The 16731-nt window shown below is 42.8% G+C and overlaps 1 protein-coding gene across 14 annotated transcripts in view; it reads left to right on the top strand.

Moving 5' to 3' along the window:
• The window catches only part of FOXP1 (forkhead box P1), an 823426-nt gene that overhangs the window by 222566 nt on the left and 584129 nt on the right, over positions 1-16731 (top strand). The gene's annotated exons all lie outside the window — the stretch shown is intronic.

Here is a 16731-nt window from a genome sequence, read left to right as displayed (position 1 = left end):
TGAAAGTGATTGGAGCCAAGGCAGTGACAGTTGACGGAAGTGCTGCAAGGAGAGAGTATTTATTTACAGTGAATCGTGGTGATGCTTGTTTCAGGATGCGGTTTCACGCAGGATGTTCTCTTCCCCCCCCCCCCCCATCGTTTTTTATCATTTCTTTAAAAACAAAACAAAACAGAAAAGGCATTCTTGATTGTTTGAGGGCATAGCTTCTGCGTAGAGAAATTTTGTGCAACATGTCTGTACTTGGAATCCTCTGTTAATGTACCATCATCATAGAAAGTTCCTGTACTGGGCATCCTGGCAACTGTCAGAAGTAACTCTCATCCAGTTGTGCTTTAATGCAGCTCTCAAAATAGAGAAGTTGGCTGGGTGTGTATGCTGCAAGCTATGGCTGATATAGACCAGTTAGTGAATTGCCAGAAATATTGCCAGTTGAATGTGTTGTAATTTCTCTTCCCCTCTGTAATCAAGTTTTTAGGGAAAGTTCTAATTAACTCTCTTTTTCCAGTTCTTTGCTCTAGCTCAGTGATTATTTAAATTTATTTTCTAATTCATTAAAAAAAATGATAAAATTTAAGTGTCAGGTAAATTTCATTCAGTATAAATTAATGACATTACAGTGTGGTTATGGCTTACACTTCTGGATGTCACAAAACTGAATTTTTGCTGGCGCTACTGTACATTCCACAAGTTAACCGGGAGTAGTAGGATTTAAGTCTAAATGCAAATCAGAGGGATTGGAGCACCTAAGTGTATAGTCCATGCCATTTAATCTGGCAAATGTATATTTAAGATGACTTAGTACCAACTCAATGGGACAAAACCTGCTTAAATGCACATACTGTACAGATTCATCAGTTTAAATGCAAGCAAATGCTTAAATGGTTTATACACACTTATCTGGGAGTAAGTTCCACTGAACTTAAAAAACAACACCTAGTATGCCAGCAGAACGGGTGTTTGATTTTATTTTGGTGTGCCAGTAATTATATGTGCTTACAGTGGGGTGAATGAACTGCTATTTCAGCTTAATTTCAGTGAACACAGTTGTGTGTTGGCATTGCGGCAGATGGCACAGATGCTTGGGATCAGTGTGTCAGTCATTTTAAAAAATTGAATACCAGAGCTACAAGTTGCAATTATCATAGAACTTACTTCAGCAAAGCACAAGCGTTAACAATTTATCTTTGGATATAGGAGCCAGCCCATAAATTTAGGAGCCAGATAATGAACACTTGACAAAATTACGGATGTAGTAACAGACATTGGGGAGAAGGGGTAAATGGGCTTTTCTTTATCCGTTTTATAAGTAACATACTTAGAACAGAAATAAGGCTGCCTGAGACATATAAAAGTTTTATTAAATAACTCTACCTCTAAGTATCACAGTCTAGGTGCCACGGTTAAATTTCTAGGTGCTGTGGCTCCCTGGCACCTGAGATTTGGCAAACCCTAGTATTGCACTATTTGTTCTGAAGATTGCAGCCCAGCACCATTTATTTGGTGCTGCAAATAACCTTGCTTGAATTATGCTTACTTCCGAGTAAGTGTGTTTAGGATATATCAGCGTAAGATGCAGGGAATGCCTTTTTAAAAAAACACACATCTAATTATGTATTTTTGACAATACACTTATACTGTTGGTTTAGGTGTCTGCCACTTGCTACTATCAAAAGGTGATTAGGTTTTCTAGACAAAATATGGTATATCATCACTAATTTCTGTTACAAACTAGGTCCAGCAGAGGCAATTGTGATGGACCTAGTTTTCTTTTGTAGTTTTCTTCTGTCATGCTTCTGATCAAGCAGGCGGTTCTAACATAGTTGTGTATCATTCAGGGTCTTTAAGTGGCAGGTTCTCACTCTAGTTGCAGTAACTCCCACAGCTGATGTTTGTTCTTTGTGAAAGATATTAATGAATCATTTGAGTTGTAGCTTTAAGATCTGCACATACATAACCTTGAATGAAACTACCAGCTCATTTCATCTGTTAGCACGGAGAAGACAAGGGCTTTCCTCACAACCAAATCTAAGTCACAAGTTGGTCTGCAGATTACATTAGTTGGTGTGACACACACCCAACCAGTGTGGTCACCAAAAGAATTTACACATTCTTTTTTTCCAGTGGTAGTGAGTTTTTTGAATTTGCGGAGGAATGGTTTTTATTTCTTACTATCTTTAAATTATTTGTAGAAGGAACATTTTAATCCATTTTATTTTCTGGAAGGAGGTATCTAATTCTTTTGAGGGTTCCCCCCGCCCCTCATCACAGGTTTTAATTACATTGCTGCTATCCACAAGCTCTTTCGGCAACTCCTACATTGTTTAGCAGACAGAGTGAAGTGTTTAAGGAACCTATAAAAGCCAATAGCTTATATGCAGAGGCCACGGTTGCAGTGGGAATTCAGGCAACCAAAACCACTGCCTGAATAACTTTATGATCAGTAGATGTGTTGCTTCATATGGCATTAAAATGTTGTTGCTCTCTGAAAAAAGAGCAATGGCTGAGTTAGTTGAAGCAACGATGCTTCACTAGTCTGGAGTCAGCCATAGTTTTTTGCTAAAGTGGTAGCAGAACAAACCCATTTGTTCATGGTGCAAGAGATAAGAAAACTACCCTTTTCCTGGGGTAGTGGTGGTAGTCAATGATTGTGGTCTTTATCTAGTCCTGGAGTCATCAACCCTGGTGTGTTTTAAGCCATACCCCCTGCCCCATCTGTCCTTGAAGATGATGACCACCCTAGTCATATTTATTAAAATAGCAGAATTTCAGATAACAATGCTAGAATATATATGATGAATAACTTTCTCTTGAGAACCTTTATTGTTTAAATTTATGCATTTGTTCCCCCCCCCCCCGCCCCGGCCAGGTTCATCAGGGCCATGCAGTTCATTGTTTAAACACCAGGGTACATTTTTTTCAGGGAGGTTAAAAGATTAGGACTACATTTCAAACAAATGACCTTTGGGGGTATGGTTAAGTAGCCCAAATCTTAATTTTTATTGCTGAATAAAAAAGGCCAAGAGACCTTAACATTTACTTGCAGTGTAAGCACCAACCTCCCCTTTTAGCTGCAAATGCATCTTTGCTGATGTAACCTAGGATTTGAATTTGGCACAAATAACAGGTCACGTAGGTACTGTATAAAAGCTTCTGCAGGTTACTTTAAAAGATAAATACATCATGGAAACTAGAATCTCAAAAAAGCTAGACAAAAAGAGACAGGTGTCATAATGTCTTGATTTATTTTTTCGAGCTGGGTTTAGGCTTGGTAAAACAAAAAGGAAATGCAGAAGTAATTATTTTAGGGTCTCTGGACTGTGTGGATTTTTTCAATTCAATGGAATGAAAATACTATAGAATTACATAGCAATCATTGTCATATCAGGGTAAGCAGAAGAGTATACAATTTCTCTTATAACAATATCAACAGAGAGAGAAAGTCCAATTCTCACTTCTATAAACACTAATCCATAAGGAGCCCATTCAATGCATATGAACTTCTGAGCAAGACAGAAGGGGATTTTTTTCAAATTTTTTTCCTTGGCAAATTTGGAAAAGGCCTCCGGCTAAAAATGAGCATTTCTTTCTGGGAGAATTGGGAGGAAATAAGGGGGGAGGGGACTGTGGAGGAAAACCATTATCAACTTGTGTTGGTATGAATATGGGGGGAGATCCTATATATGTATTTCCTCCTTAGTGTGACACTTGGGAAATAAATATATTACTACCCACAGCTAGACATCTTATCCAGTGATATCCTATAGATTCTGCAATTCAGATTTATGCATAGGATTCCACTATCTGTAAGAGTTTATCTGTTTTATTTTATTGGATGAACCCTGTATGTGCATAAGGAACTTGCAGGTGAATTGTGTCTCTTCAATGAAATAGTGATACAGAGCATGATCTAAATAGGAGAAGAAGTTTATTTTGGCTGATAGATGAAGAAACAAGTAGCAAATGTCACTTTACATGTCTCTGCTCTTAACAGGGAAGCAGTGGGATGTGCAGAACTTCATTGAGCAGCGGGCGGGGGGGAAGAGTGTGGCTTAAGGAATCTGGCCCTAGAACTCTGCTGATTTCCTAACCTAATGATCTGATCTCATACTTCTAGTCAAACTTTAGATCTCCATCATTTATCTATACTCACCTCAGGGTTTTCATTCAGCAGCTTCCATAATTTTATTTATTATATCTTTTACTAATCTCCTTTCTACAATTAGGGTTGCCATGTCCCCTGGAATTTAGGATAGCCCCTGGATTTTGGCTCCTCCACCCGGCTGCTAAATTCCACCCGGATTTACACGGATTTCAAATGCGCTGCCCAGATTGCCCGGATTTTAATCTGGATCCAATCACATGGGAGGGCAGAGGAGGAATGGAAAGTATACAAATCTGGCAAATAAATAAATAAATGCAAACTAGTTGCCACATAATTTGCATAATATGCAAATTAGGCCACCCGGATTTGGGAAGCTTGGATATGGAAACCCTATCTACAATAAACCCTTCTCAAGGTGACATATAGATAAGGTAGAGCTTTAAAATACAGATAAGATAAAAACCTTGAGATAGAAGAATTTAAATTGGACTGACTTTCCAAAAAGGTAAATAACATGTGATGTGAAATGGGAGGTGATCTAACTGTTTCAAATTTGTGTGGAGTCTTGACCATGAAAAAGCTTTGCTTATACTTTAAAAGTAATAAGTATGTTCTTTCTTATTTTCACTACTTCTTCTGTTTCCTGGTAAGACATTTTTATTTCACATATTTATGTTGCCTCTGACTAACAAAGCACGTGTGGAAGGATGTCACACTAGTACAGAGGTGATGCACTTGCTACTTGTACTAAGTCTGAAGCTTGCATTCCATACTAGTGTGGAGCTAACACAAGCATGCTGCACATCCTGCACATCTGCTGCACATCTCATTTTTAAAAAATGGAGCTTCTGTGTAATTGCGTGATCGCACCACTGTGCAATTAAATGATTATGCAAATATTTGGAGGTTTTAGTGCAACCATGTGATCTTCTTGCGCTATCATAATTTTGCTCATTATGCAAACGCTTCGTTAGTCAGGATGTCAAAGTAACTCTCTGTTACTTTGTATAGCATGATAAATATGGCCAAGTGTATTGCTGCTCCTATTAAGACAAGATTTCAGGTAATCAATAGTTAACAACCATTGTTAATTTAGCTGCATAAGAAATAATAATAGTACATACAAAGGATGCATTGTACTGTAAGTGAAGTTTTGATATGTATTTTAGCTTTATGGACAACCTTAAATATATAGGAGAATTTTCATGTTTATTAATGTTGCTATTAAAAATATTTAAAGATTTATTATATAATGTATAATTTTAAATACTTTTGCTCTTTCCTGTATTTTAGTATTTTATCTTGTTTATGGAAGGCCTGTGGACTAAATAAACACATTGAAACTGAATTGAAACACTCTAACTGAAATGCAACTAATTTACCAAAGCCAGTGCCTCTATAAAAAGCAGTGGAACTGGCAGTGGAAGGCAAATAGATAGGGAGGAGGCTACTCTGAAGTCCCTTGGCAGGAAGTTTCAGAGGGTCGATGCTGTCATCAAAATTGCTCTGTTGTGGACTGTATGTGATCCTACTTGCATCAGTGATGCAGTCACAAGCAGAACTTCATTTGAAGGTTTTAAGGAATGGTGAAGTGCATATGGAAGAAGGTGTTTCTTGAGGTACATAGGGCTCAAACAATTTATATCTTTAAAAATAAAAAGTAGGGATGTTCATGTATTTCTATTTGTGGTGCGATTCTTAACACATTCGCAGCCCCTTTAAAATGGAGGAGAGTAGCTGCATACCTGCTCATCTGCTGCTTGCCGCCACTTCCTGAATTGGCGGTGCTCCTCCCAGCTATCTGCACATACCAGTGGTCCTCTCCCCCAGTTTTTCTCGCGCGACACAGGCACATGAGGGCAGCCGGGGAAAGTACGGCCCACAAGCACAGATAGCTGTGAGAAGTGCCCCCGATTCAGGAAGTGGTGGCAAGTGATGGAGGAGCAGGTATGCACCTGCTCTTCACCATTTTAAAGGGCCCGGGGATGTGCTACAAATCATAGTACACCTGCCCTGCTAACTTGGCAAAGAGGCACCTTTTAATGTGGTGATTCTATTTAGCAGGGGGAGAGTAACTGGCCCTATCCACCCCTAGCACAGTACTTCCAGTGAATGTTGCTGGTGTCTGTCTTGTTTTTCTTTTTTAGATTGTGAGCCCTTTGGGGACAGGGATCCATCTTATTTATTTATTATTTCTCTGTGTAAACCGCTCTGAGCCATTTTTGGAAGGGTGGTATAGAAATCGAATGAATGAATGAATGAATGAATGAATGCTACAAATTGCAATTCGTGCACATCCCTAATGAAAAGCATCATGTTGAAGTGGATTCAGATGGTCATAGACAGCCAGTGTAAATAGACTAGGCTTGAAGTTACCCACTTGCTTTTTCTTGCTCTCACAAAAAACTGGGTGGCCACATTTGTTCAGCTGAAATTTCCAAACAGTTTTCAAGGGTAGTAAAGTAAAGAAAAGTGTGCTATCAAGTTGATTTCGACGCCTGGCACCCACAGAGCTCTGTGGTTCTTCGACGTGGTCTCTGTCTTTTACACCAATGGGCTCTGCACCTGCACAGAGACCTCGTTGGAGCCTAACAAGCTCAATTCTCCTGCTTTGGGCAGGTACCCCGCCCCCAGCCACTATATGCGGCTGCGCCACTCCACATCCCCTCAGTCTTTCGTCATCTGCACTTCAGTCAACATCATGGAGTCTGCAGCTCGGCAACAAGTAGGATTGTTGTCTATCCCCTTGTTGTTTTTTCCTGCTTTCTTCTCTCTTCTTACTTTAATTTCTTTGTGTAGTAGCGTTTTTCTCTTAGCTTTTTACTTTTTGTGGGTTTCTTTTCCTCCTTTAGAGCTCCAATCCCGACTGGGACGGAGCTTGGTGGCTGGCCGGCCTACGGTGTTTATGACGGACACCACAAACTTCAAAAAATGTGTTTGCTGTGGATCTAAGATCCCTTCCCCGATACCCATACCAAGTGTCTTCTTTGTTTGGGGGAATCCCACATTGTCAAGACCTGTCTTCACTGCCAAAGGTTTATGAAGCAGGCTCACAAGAATAGGGCTTCTCGCCTGCACACAGTCCTGTGGGATCTGGCTCTCAGTTCGTTGGAGACATTATCTCTGAAGCGGTCAGTTAAAATGGCTTCATTGGTACAGCCTGACCATCCTGAATCAACTCCAGTGGACACTATTCTGGCCTCAATACCGGTTTGGCGCCCCCCCCCCCCCCACCATCGTTCCTTTGACAGGTTCAAGTGCTTTGGTGCACTCAGAGGACTTGCCTTGATGCCCTCTACCAGCTGGTCCTGATCCTTCCACGACCGCATCGGTGTCGAAACCAAAGAAAAAGAAGAAGCCAAAGTTGCCTCAGGACTTTCCAGCGGGGCAACACCTGTCCCCGATCCCGAAGAAGATGAAGAATGTGGCGGCATCTGCATTGATAGGCCCAATGACCAAAAAGCCTAGATTGGACTCACCATTGACCGGAGAGTCAATGGAACCCAAGCGGGCGCAACCACGCAGAGAGCAGTCGGTAGTAACTGACAAATCTGGCTACTTTTCATCGGGGGGGGGGGAGGCCTACTTGCCCCCCAAACCTGCAGAATATGCACCGTGGTTGCCTCAACATCGATCGCTGCCTCATCGGCATCAAGAGTGTCTTTCGCCTGTGGGTCACGGCTCTTGTTCCGGCTCTGAAGGTCGATCCTCTGTTTAGAGACAGGACCAGGACTGGGACTGCCATGAGAGTGGTCAGGTTCAGCACCCGAACATTTGAGACCTTCACCTAAAGGCTTGGAAGATCCTGCCAACTTCCCACCAAGACTAAGGGACATCTTGGTTGTGGCGAGGAAACAATCCACTAGGAAAGCCTATGATCATAAGTGTACTTGCTTTGGGTCCTTTGCTAACCTACATGGGTTTGATGTATATAATCCGTCTGTACAAGATGTCGTCCCTTAAGGTACATTTGGCTGCCATTGTGGCACATTCCCTGGTGCCCCGGGCCTCTTGGTTTAAAGACCCAATAGTTAAAAGTTTCTTGAAGGGTCTTTCCCATGTGTTTCCTGATGACCCTGTGGTGTCACCCACCTGGGATCTGTCTGTGGACATATCTGTCTTGGCTGGTTTGATGAGGCCCCCATTTGAGCCTTTGGTTTCCATTGAATCCTGTCTCCTTATCTCGAAGGTTGCCTTTCTGGTGGCCATAACCTCAGTTAGGAGGGTGAGTGAATTACAGGCACTAAGAGTTGATCCACCTTATCTGCACTTTCACAAAGACAAGGTGGTACTTAGGCCTGATGTACAATTCCTCCCTAAGGTGGTTTCTATGTTCCATTGTTAGGAACATAGGAAACTGCCATATACTGAGTCAGACCATTGGTCTATCTAGCTCAGTATTGTCTTCACAGACTGGCAGCAGCTTCTCCAAGGTTGCAGGCAGGAATCTCTCTCAGCCCTATCTTGGAGAAGCCAGGGAGGGAACTTGAAACCTTCTGCTCTTCCCAGAGCGGCTTCATTCCCTGAGGGGAATATCTTGCAGTGCTTACACATCAAGTCTCCCATTCATATGCTGTTTTGGATTTCACTACCCGAAAGAGTTTGGTTTCGTCTTCCAATTTGGCCACCTTGCTGGTTACCCCTACTTCTAAATCATTTATGGATAAATTAAATAGCACCAGTCCGAATACAGATCCCTGGGGGACCTTACTTTACTTCCCTCAATTGTGAAAACTCTCCATTTATTCCTACCCTCTGTTTCCTGTCCTTCAACCAGTTAGCAATCCACACATGTCCATGGCTGCTAAGTTTTCTGAAGACTCTTTGATGAGGAACTCTGTCAAAAGTTTTTTTGGAAGCTTTTCATACAGAAGAACAACAGACAGGAGCCTTTCTTCTCCGTCATCCCATGCCCAATTAGTTAGTAGTAGAGTCATCACTATCTAAAAAGAGGTCCCACCTGGCCTCCACCTCACCAGTCAAGGAAGGGAGGAATCTAGACACCTTTGGCAAGAGGCCATACTCCATTTCCACACTGCATCTCCGTATTTCCAATTATCAGGCCATAATGCCCAATACAAACGCTTCCTCTGGGAGTGCTCGGCATCCTTCTTGGATCATCTCCCTCCTTATAAAAAGGATCCTGCCGAGGTATTTCTTGAAAGAAGCTGCACAGCTGACCAAACAGGAACTGCATGCAGTAAGACACTCCACTGAATGTGCAGCCAAAGTCATGTCCACGTCCGTTGCCATTTTCAGACACTCCTGGCTATGTTCTTCTGGCCTGGCATACGATGCCCAAGCCTGCATAGAAGACCTACCCTTTGAAGGAGACACCCTTTTTGGTGAGAAGGCTGATGAGACCCATCAAAAGCCCTAAAGACTTACTTGTTTGGTCTAACCTTCCAAGGTTTTTAAACTGGTTTTAAATGATGCTGAATTGTTTTAAATTTTTTGTTACTTATTTAAAATTAGCTTTTTAAAAATGGGTTTCCCTTTGTTTTTTACTTGTTGTGAACCGCCTAGAGCCTTTTGGATGGAGTGGTATAGAAATGAAAAGAAAAAAATAAATAATAAAAGGTACAGCACCTCCGTAACACCACACGCTCTATGAGCCACCAGTCGCAGCCTACCAGACCTTAGAGACCCAACAGGTGGAACCACACTCTACCACAGCGACCCTCCCCTTTTACCATCAGGGGGATCACTTTTTTCATTCCCAAAGATACTAGCCCTACGCAACTCCATGCTGCTCCAAAGTCCCAGCTGACACTGGCCTTCCCAAAAAGGCAGTGACTCCTTGTTCCAGCATCAACTTGGGACCCAACTCTCTGCCTTTCTACCAGCTTGGGAAAGCATCACATTGGACTTTTCAGTCCTCACAATCATTCAAATCAGCTACGGTCTAGAGTTTCCTTCCATACTTCCGTTCAACCTTCTTGTCCCTACCGCACCTACCCCTACTCTGCTATTTGAAGTTGTACCACTCCTAAACAAACAAGCTATAGAACCAGTTCTCAGCCCAAATTCCCAAGGTTTCCATTCTACCTACTTCACAGTTCTGAAGATGGACAGAAGCCTTTATCCCATCTTGGACCTTCGGGAACTAAACTGCTGCAACTGCAGGTGTTTTCAGATGGTCACCATACCCACCATACTCGCCTTCCTGCACAGGGGTGCATGGTTTGTCTTATTGGACCTCAAGGACATGTACTGCTGTCTCACCATCCGACTTTAGCATTGGTGATACTTAGGTTTCACAGTACAGGGCACCACCTACCAGTTCAGGGCCCTGCCTTTTGGCCTTGTCTCTGCACCATGGGTATTCACAAAATGTATGGCCCCTGTGGTATTGTTTTTACAACAATGAGGAATACAATTCTTCCCATTCCTGGACGACTGGCTCCTGTTAGCAGACACCCCTCAGGATCTCGAACAGGCTCTCCAGACCACCATCTCCCTCCTAACCAATCTCAGCCTTCAACTACAAAAAATCCAAACTTACACCAACCTGATGCATCGAGTTTCTGGGTCTTCTCTTCAGTTTGTTCAAGTGAGGGACTACCTACCCGAGCTCAGGATTCAGTCTATTCTCTCTCTAGCTATCAGAGTGGCCACCCAATGCTGCCACAGAGCTAGTGTCATCCAACAGCTCCTTGGCTATATGGCCTCCACCACACACATGCTTCTTCAAGCTCGCCTCACATCCAGGCCCCTGCAGCATTGGTTCCTGCACAATTTTAATCCTCAGCGCAACCCCCAGAGCTGCTGGCTCTGTGTAGCCCTGACTCTCCTCTGGTGGCAAGACCTATACTTCGTATACAACCTATACTTTGGGTCCCTATTTCATACTACACCTCCTCGTTTTGTTCTGACTACATGCGCATCAGAGACGGGCTGGGGAGCACACATGGAGGGCCTCCACCTACAAGGTTTCTGGACAACGTCAGGCAGCTCATCACATCAGTTACTTAGAAATCTTGGCAAATTTCAAGGCTCTCTGTGGCTTCTTCCTGCCACTGGTTCGTTCTACCATTACCATTCAGACCAACAATACTACCACAAAATCCTACCTCTACAAGCAGGGTGGTACAGCCTCGATAAGCCTTCTTCACTTCACCATGGATCTCCGGCACTGGGCTGTCAGCAGCCATGGAAATGATAGAGGCTGGAGGGAGGAGCGACCCAGCCTCACACATTTCCACAATGTGCCATGCTGCTTGCATGGTGCTTTATGAGATTATTGGAGGCCAGGCTTCATTTCTCAGCCTCCAGAATACCACTCCGCTCTCCATATTGGCAATCATGTAGTGGAAGGTAGGAATGATCCTGCCTCCCTGGCCCCTGCTTTTATGGTTGTGTGAATGACCTTAAGGTGATATCTTCAGTCATTGCTGAGTATATCTCAAAAACTTGCAAAGATAAAGTAGCCAAAACATTGATTTCTTTTTATTTTTTTGGACATTGGCTAACATCCAGACTAACAAAGTACTGGTGCTACAGGAGTAGTACCAGTGCTTTTGAAGAGTTCCAGAGTAACATTGCACCAATGCTTGTGTGGTGGTGGGAGTTTTTGTGACCACCCCTTGCCTGGAAGCATTCTATGCCACTTGAAAATATGTGCCTGAGGGCTGCACAATGCTCAGGAACATATTATTGCAAAGCACAAAGCATTTCTGGGGTAAGGAGGGGGTTGTTGAAAACCTGCCCACCTGTTTCATGGGTAGTGGAGCTGAGTCAGTTGAACTCTTTAGAAGTTTTTCCCATACCATTGGTGCATTGTTAGATTGGGTGTCAGCCACTGTGTCCAAACACAAACCCTCAACTGGTCATATGCAAGAAGTTTAATACCAGTATTATTTTTTTTCCAAGTACAAGATGGCAACATATAATTCTCTTTAATATTGCTCATTTAGCCATAAAACAGTCTTAATGGTTTTTAGAAGCTGTGATTAATTTTTTCTTAATTGGGTGTACAATTTGTACAATCAGCTATTTACTGCTGTCAAATATTGTCACTTTTTCTCATATAAGGGTTCATATATGGACAATATCTACCTATCTGTCTGTCTGTCTATCTCTCTCTCTGTCTATCTATCTCTCTATTTTCACATGTGTGGAACATTCTCTGCAAAAATTAAAAATGTCAAAGCACATAGTACCATTACATATGAAATGAACTAAGGAGGAAAGTCAGTGTTAATACACTACTAGTGTTATAGTGGTAGAAAATCCAGTAAGGGTATTCATATTGAATATATTGTGGCCCCTAATCCTTGGCAACAGAAATGTTCCAATACCCACCATCTGCTGAACTTTAATGTGTTTTTGAACAGCGCAGCATGGTAGTTGCCTATATACAAGACATATTCACGCACAGCATATAGTGGCAGGGGGAGGAAGAGAAATTATGTTTCGGCTATGAATGAATTTATATTTACCCTAGCAGTGAAGAAATGCCCAATGGCTCACAAGTGATCAAAGCCACCAGTGAGTTATAGAGGTCTCTTCTCATCGGTGAGGAAAATATAGTGCACTTCAACCTGTTTTATATTCTGTTAGTACAACATGCACATCTTTAATTCTCATTTTTATTTTGGTTTACAGGTCTTTCTCCTCTGCCCAGCTAGCAATTTTTCAAAATCTCAGCTGCCTCTTCTATGTCTCATGTTGATGTCAGACACAGAGCAGATTGGGAGGCCTTTGAAGATCCCATTAGTTGGGCTCATACTAGGCTTTTTTTCTGATTACTTGGTAGTGATAAGCATAAGGAATTTAATTTTGATTGACATACACTCTTAAAGCAAATGTGATCTATCAGCAATTAGGTACCCACAGTTTAGTCTTCGATCTGTCATGGTGTTGCCCAGCCTCTGCTTCAGCAATTAGATTTTATTTTCAGTTTCCTTTCTGGGTGTTGGCTACTTTAGGTGTTCTTAAACACTACTGAGAAGATACTCAGCAACATCATTCAATTTTTTGCTACTGTACACTCCTTTTCAGGAATTATTAAAACCCTAGGCTGACATACTGTGCAAGAGTATATCAGCCGAGTAATGTTGCATTTATGCAATCTGCATGAGTTGTGCAAATGCAAAAATTGTGCTACACAAGAATAAATCCATCTTTCCAATTGACTTATTCTTGTTTAACACAATCTGCACAAATTTTGCATTTGTGCAACCTAAGCAAATTGTGCAAACGCAACTTTACTAGGTCGACACATTCTTGCATAGTATGTCAGCCTCTGTATCCAAGTACAGTGCCAACAGTAATGCACTAGCAAGTCCTGCCCCTGTGCAATAGGGGTGTGCATGAATTGATTTTTTTAGTTTTGATTTGTACCTGAATCGAAACAACCCCGATTTGTTTTGGGTCCAAATCTGACCCCCTGAATCACTCCAGATTTGTACCTGAAATTTCTTAATCCAAATCAATTTGGATTTTAAAAAAGGGTCCTGGGGCCAAAAGAGTGGGGTGGGTGGTATTGCCCAATGGGTGGAAGTTACCACCCAAATTCAGAGAAATTGGGCAAAGGTGATTTTTAAAGAATTTTTGAAGTTTACGCGATTTTAGGTTTCCCCCCATAGGGAATAATGGGGATTTCAGCAACCTTATAGCTCCATGTCAGGGGCACCACGGTGGCCCAGAGCGGGTTGTGGTGTGGGGTAGTGCCCAATGGGTGCAAGGAAGCTACCACCTATTTACTGAAATCTCCTGTGCAGTATGAAATGCTGTCTTTCAGCATTATCCTATATCGCTGCTGCCCAATATAGTATCAGCGGTGATTCGAACCGGCAACCTTCTGCTTGTTAGTCAAGCATTTCCCTACCGTGCCATTAATCATCATTAATTGATCTTATTTGCAGCTTGCCCCATGCCACAAGCTATTAGAAACATTGTTTTTATTTTTCTTGCAGTGCTCATATTGGTGAGAAAGTGCTTGAGGGAGACTGGGGCAGAAGGCTGCCTGCATTTACCTCCCCGCAGATGATCTCTCTTGGCTCCTTGGGTGGGAGGATCTCTCTTCACTCCCTTGACCTCAGAGAGTCGGGGGCTAGGATGCTTTGTCCCAGCCCCTGGAACTCCCATAATGCACCATATGAGTGCATGGTGCATTATGGGGATTCTCCCAATGCCAGCCAGGAGCCCCGCAATCTCCCAGACTTGGCTGAAAGGAGCCGGGGCTGGCAGACAATTAAAAAAAGTTGGGCAAAGGAAGCACTTGCTCACTTAACCTCATTTTAAAAGCAGGCCCTGGAGGCAGGTTTGCTGCCGGGAACCACAGGGTTCTCAGCGGTTTTGACGATCAGCCGAGACCAGGCTTGGCTTTCTTAGCCTCGTTTTGGCTGATTGTCAGAAAAGCCTCAGTAAGTCAGATGAGGTTAAATAAGAGAGATTTTTTGGAGAGTCATTAACTAGACTTGTTTGAACCCATGTATCCTACACACTTTTGCACTTATTCTTTGATACCAAAATGGGAGAATTACTCATAACCAAATCTGCAGGCGGGAAATAACATTCAGATTGAATTCATATAGTGGGAAGATACATTTGAATACCCCAGTAGAGCAAACAGATTCAGAAGGAAGAAATGTTTTTAAAAATCTCTCTCTGTGTATTTTACAGACAGAGGCACATTGTGCAAATATGCATTTTAGTAATCTTTACAGTGATGGGAGTGAAGGCAACTTCCATGTCGAGACAGGCTATTGGCCACCTCCAGCCTCAGAGGCAAGATTCTTCTCAATACCAGTTGCAGGGGAGCAATAGCAGGAGAGAGGGTGTGCCCTCACTTCTTGCCTGTGGGCTTCTCAGAGTCATCTGGTGGGCCACTGTGTGAAACAGGAGGCTGGACTAGAAAAGCCTTTGGTCTGATCCAGCAAGAACAAGATGCTGGTCTTGAGCAACAGATGCTCCTCACTGTAGGCAAGGAAGGCTCTGTGCTTCAGGGGGTAGTGGCAGGCAGGATATATTGATTGCCTGAGCTTTGGAGTAGGAGGAGAACACCTGCTTGTTGGCCAAGAGAGAGCAAAGGGGCAAGCCATGCAAACAGCTGGGCTTGCTGTTGTTACTGCACATAGAGGAGTAACTTCTCGGCTACATTTCTGCACCAGGAAAAGGCTGCCACCCTTTTTTCTTTCCATCCTTTCCAGGCAATGCTCTGACATCCTCCATTACTACTTCTCCAGCTTTTTCCACTCTGTGAGCCATAGTTTGCTTGCTGGCCTGACCACTACCAGAACCTGATGACTTCCAGAAACAGTCTTTCCTGATCCCCCCACTCCCAGGGAAAGTCACATTGTATGCTAGGCTGGGACCACGGCAGTGGTGATAGTAGTATTTGTGTCAGGCATCAGAGTGTGCCCTATGAGGAAGAGTGTGCCCTAGGAAGGGGGGAAAGCGCGGGGGGGGGGGCTCATTACTGAAAGTAATTTTTACCCTCCCTCACTTTAAACAGTACGGGGAGTCCTTGACTTAAGATGCTCCAAGTTAAGATGAATGGCACTGAAGATGTTCATAAATTGCCACTTTGTTTCAACTTTATAACACTTTTAGATGACTTTACATTTTTCATTGAGATTGGTAGTCCTGACAGCAGCTGTTGCAGCATCTGAGACTGCAAAAAGATTGATTGATTTGAGTGTCATCAGTATGCTGATGACACCCAAATCTGTTTCTCCATGTCAACATCATCAGGAGAAGGCATAACTCCCTTAAATGCCTGCCTGGAGAAGGTGATGGGCTGGATGAGGGATAACAAACTGAGACTGAATCCAGATAAGACAGAGGTACTTATTGTGTGGGTCAGAACTCTGGAGATTATTTGATCTGCTGGTTCTGGATGGGGTCACACTTTCCCAGAAAGAACAAATACATAGTCTGGAGGTTCTTCTGAATCCAAACCTCTCCCTGGTGTCCCGGGTTGAGGTAGTGGCTGGAAGTGCTTTCTATTGGCTTTGGTTGATACACCAAATGTGGTCCATTTCTCAAGATAAATGAAATGTGGTCCATTTCTCAAGATAAATGACCTCAGAATGGTGGTACATACGCTGGTAACCTTCAGACTTGAGTACTGCAATGTGCTCTATGTGAGGCTGCCTTTGTATGTAGTCTGGAAACTGTATTTGGTACAGAATGCAGCAGCCAGGTTGGTCTCTGGGTCATCTCGGAGAGACCATATTACCCTTATATTGAAAGAGCTACACTGGCTGCCGATATGTTTCCGGGCAAAAGACAAGGTGTTGGTTATATAACCTATAAAGGCTTAGACCTGGGTATTTGAGAGAACGTCTTCTTCGCCATGAACCCCACCACCCTTTAAGATAATCTGGTGAGGTTTGTATACAGTTGTCACTGGCTCGTCTGGTGGCTGCTCACAGGTGGGCCTTCTCCATTGCTGCCCCGAGGCTTTGGAATGTACTCCTTGTGGAAATTAGAACCTCCTCATCTGACAATGTTTTTTAGACGTTTTAAAGACACATCTGTTCACCCAGGCTTTTAATTAGAGTTACAATTTTTAATAGTTTTTAACAGTTTTAACATTGTGTTAAATTGCAAATTGTTTTAATTCTGTTTTCATTTCTACTGTTTTTATTGTGAACCACCCAGAGACATTAGTTTTG

Source organism: Hemicordylus capensis, chromosome 2, assembly GCF_027244095.1.
Source record: "Hemicordylus capensis ecotype Gifberg chromosome 2, rHemCap1.1.pri, whole genome shotgun sequence".
NCBI classification, from domain to species: Eukaryota; Metazoa; Chordata; class Lepidosauria; order Squamata; family Cordylidae; genus Hemicordylus; species Hemicordylus capensis.
Note: the sequence above shows the minus strand (reverse complement) of the source record. Positions and strands in the feature narration are given on the sequence as shown.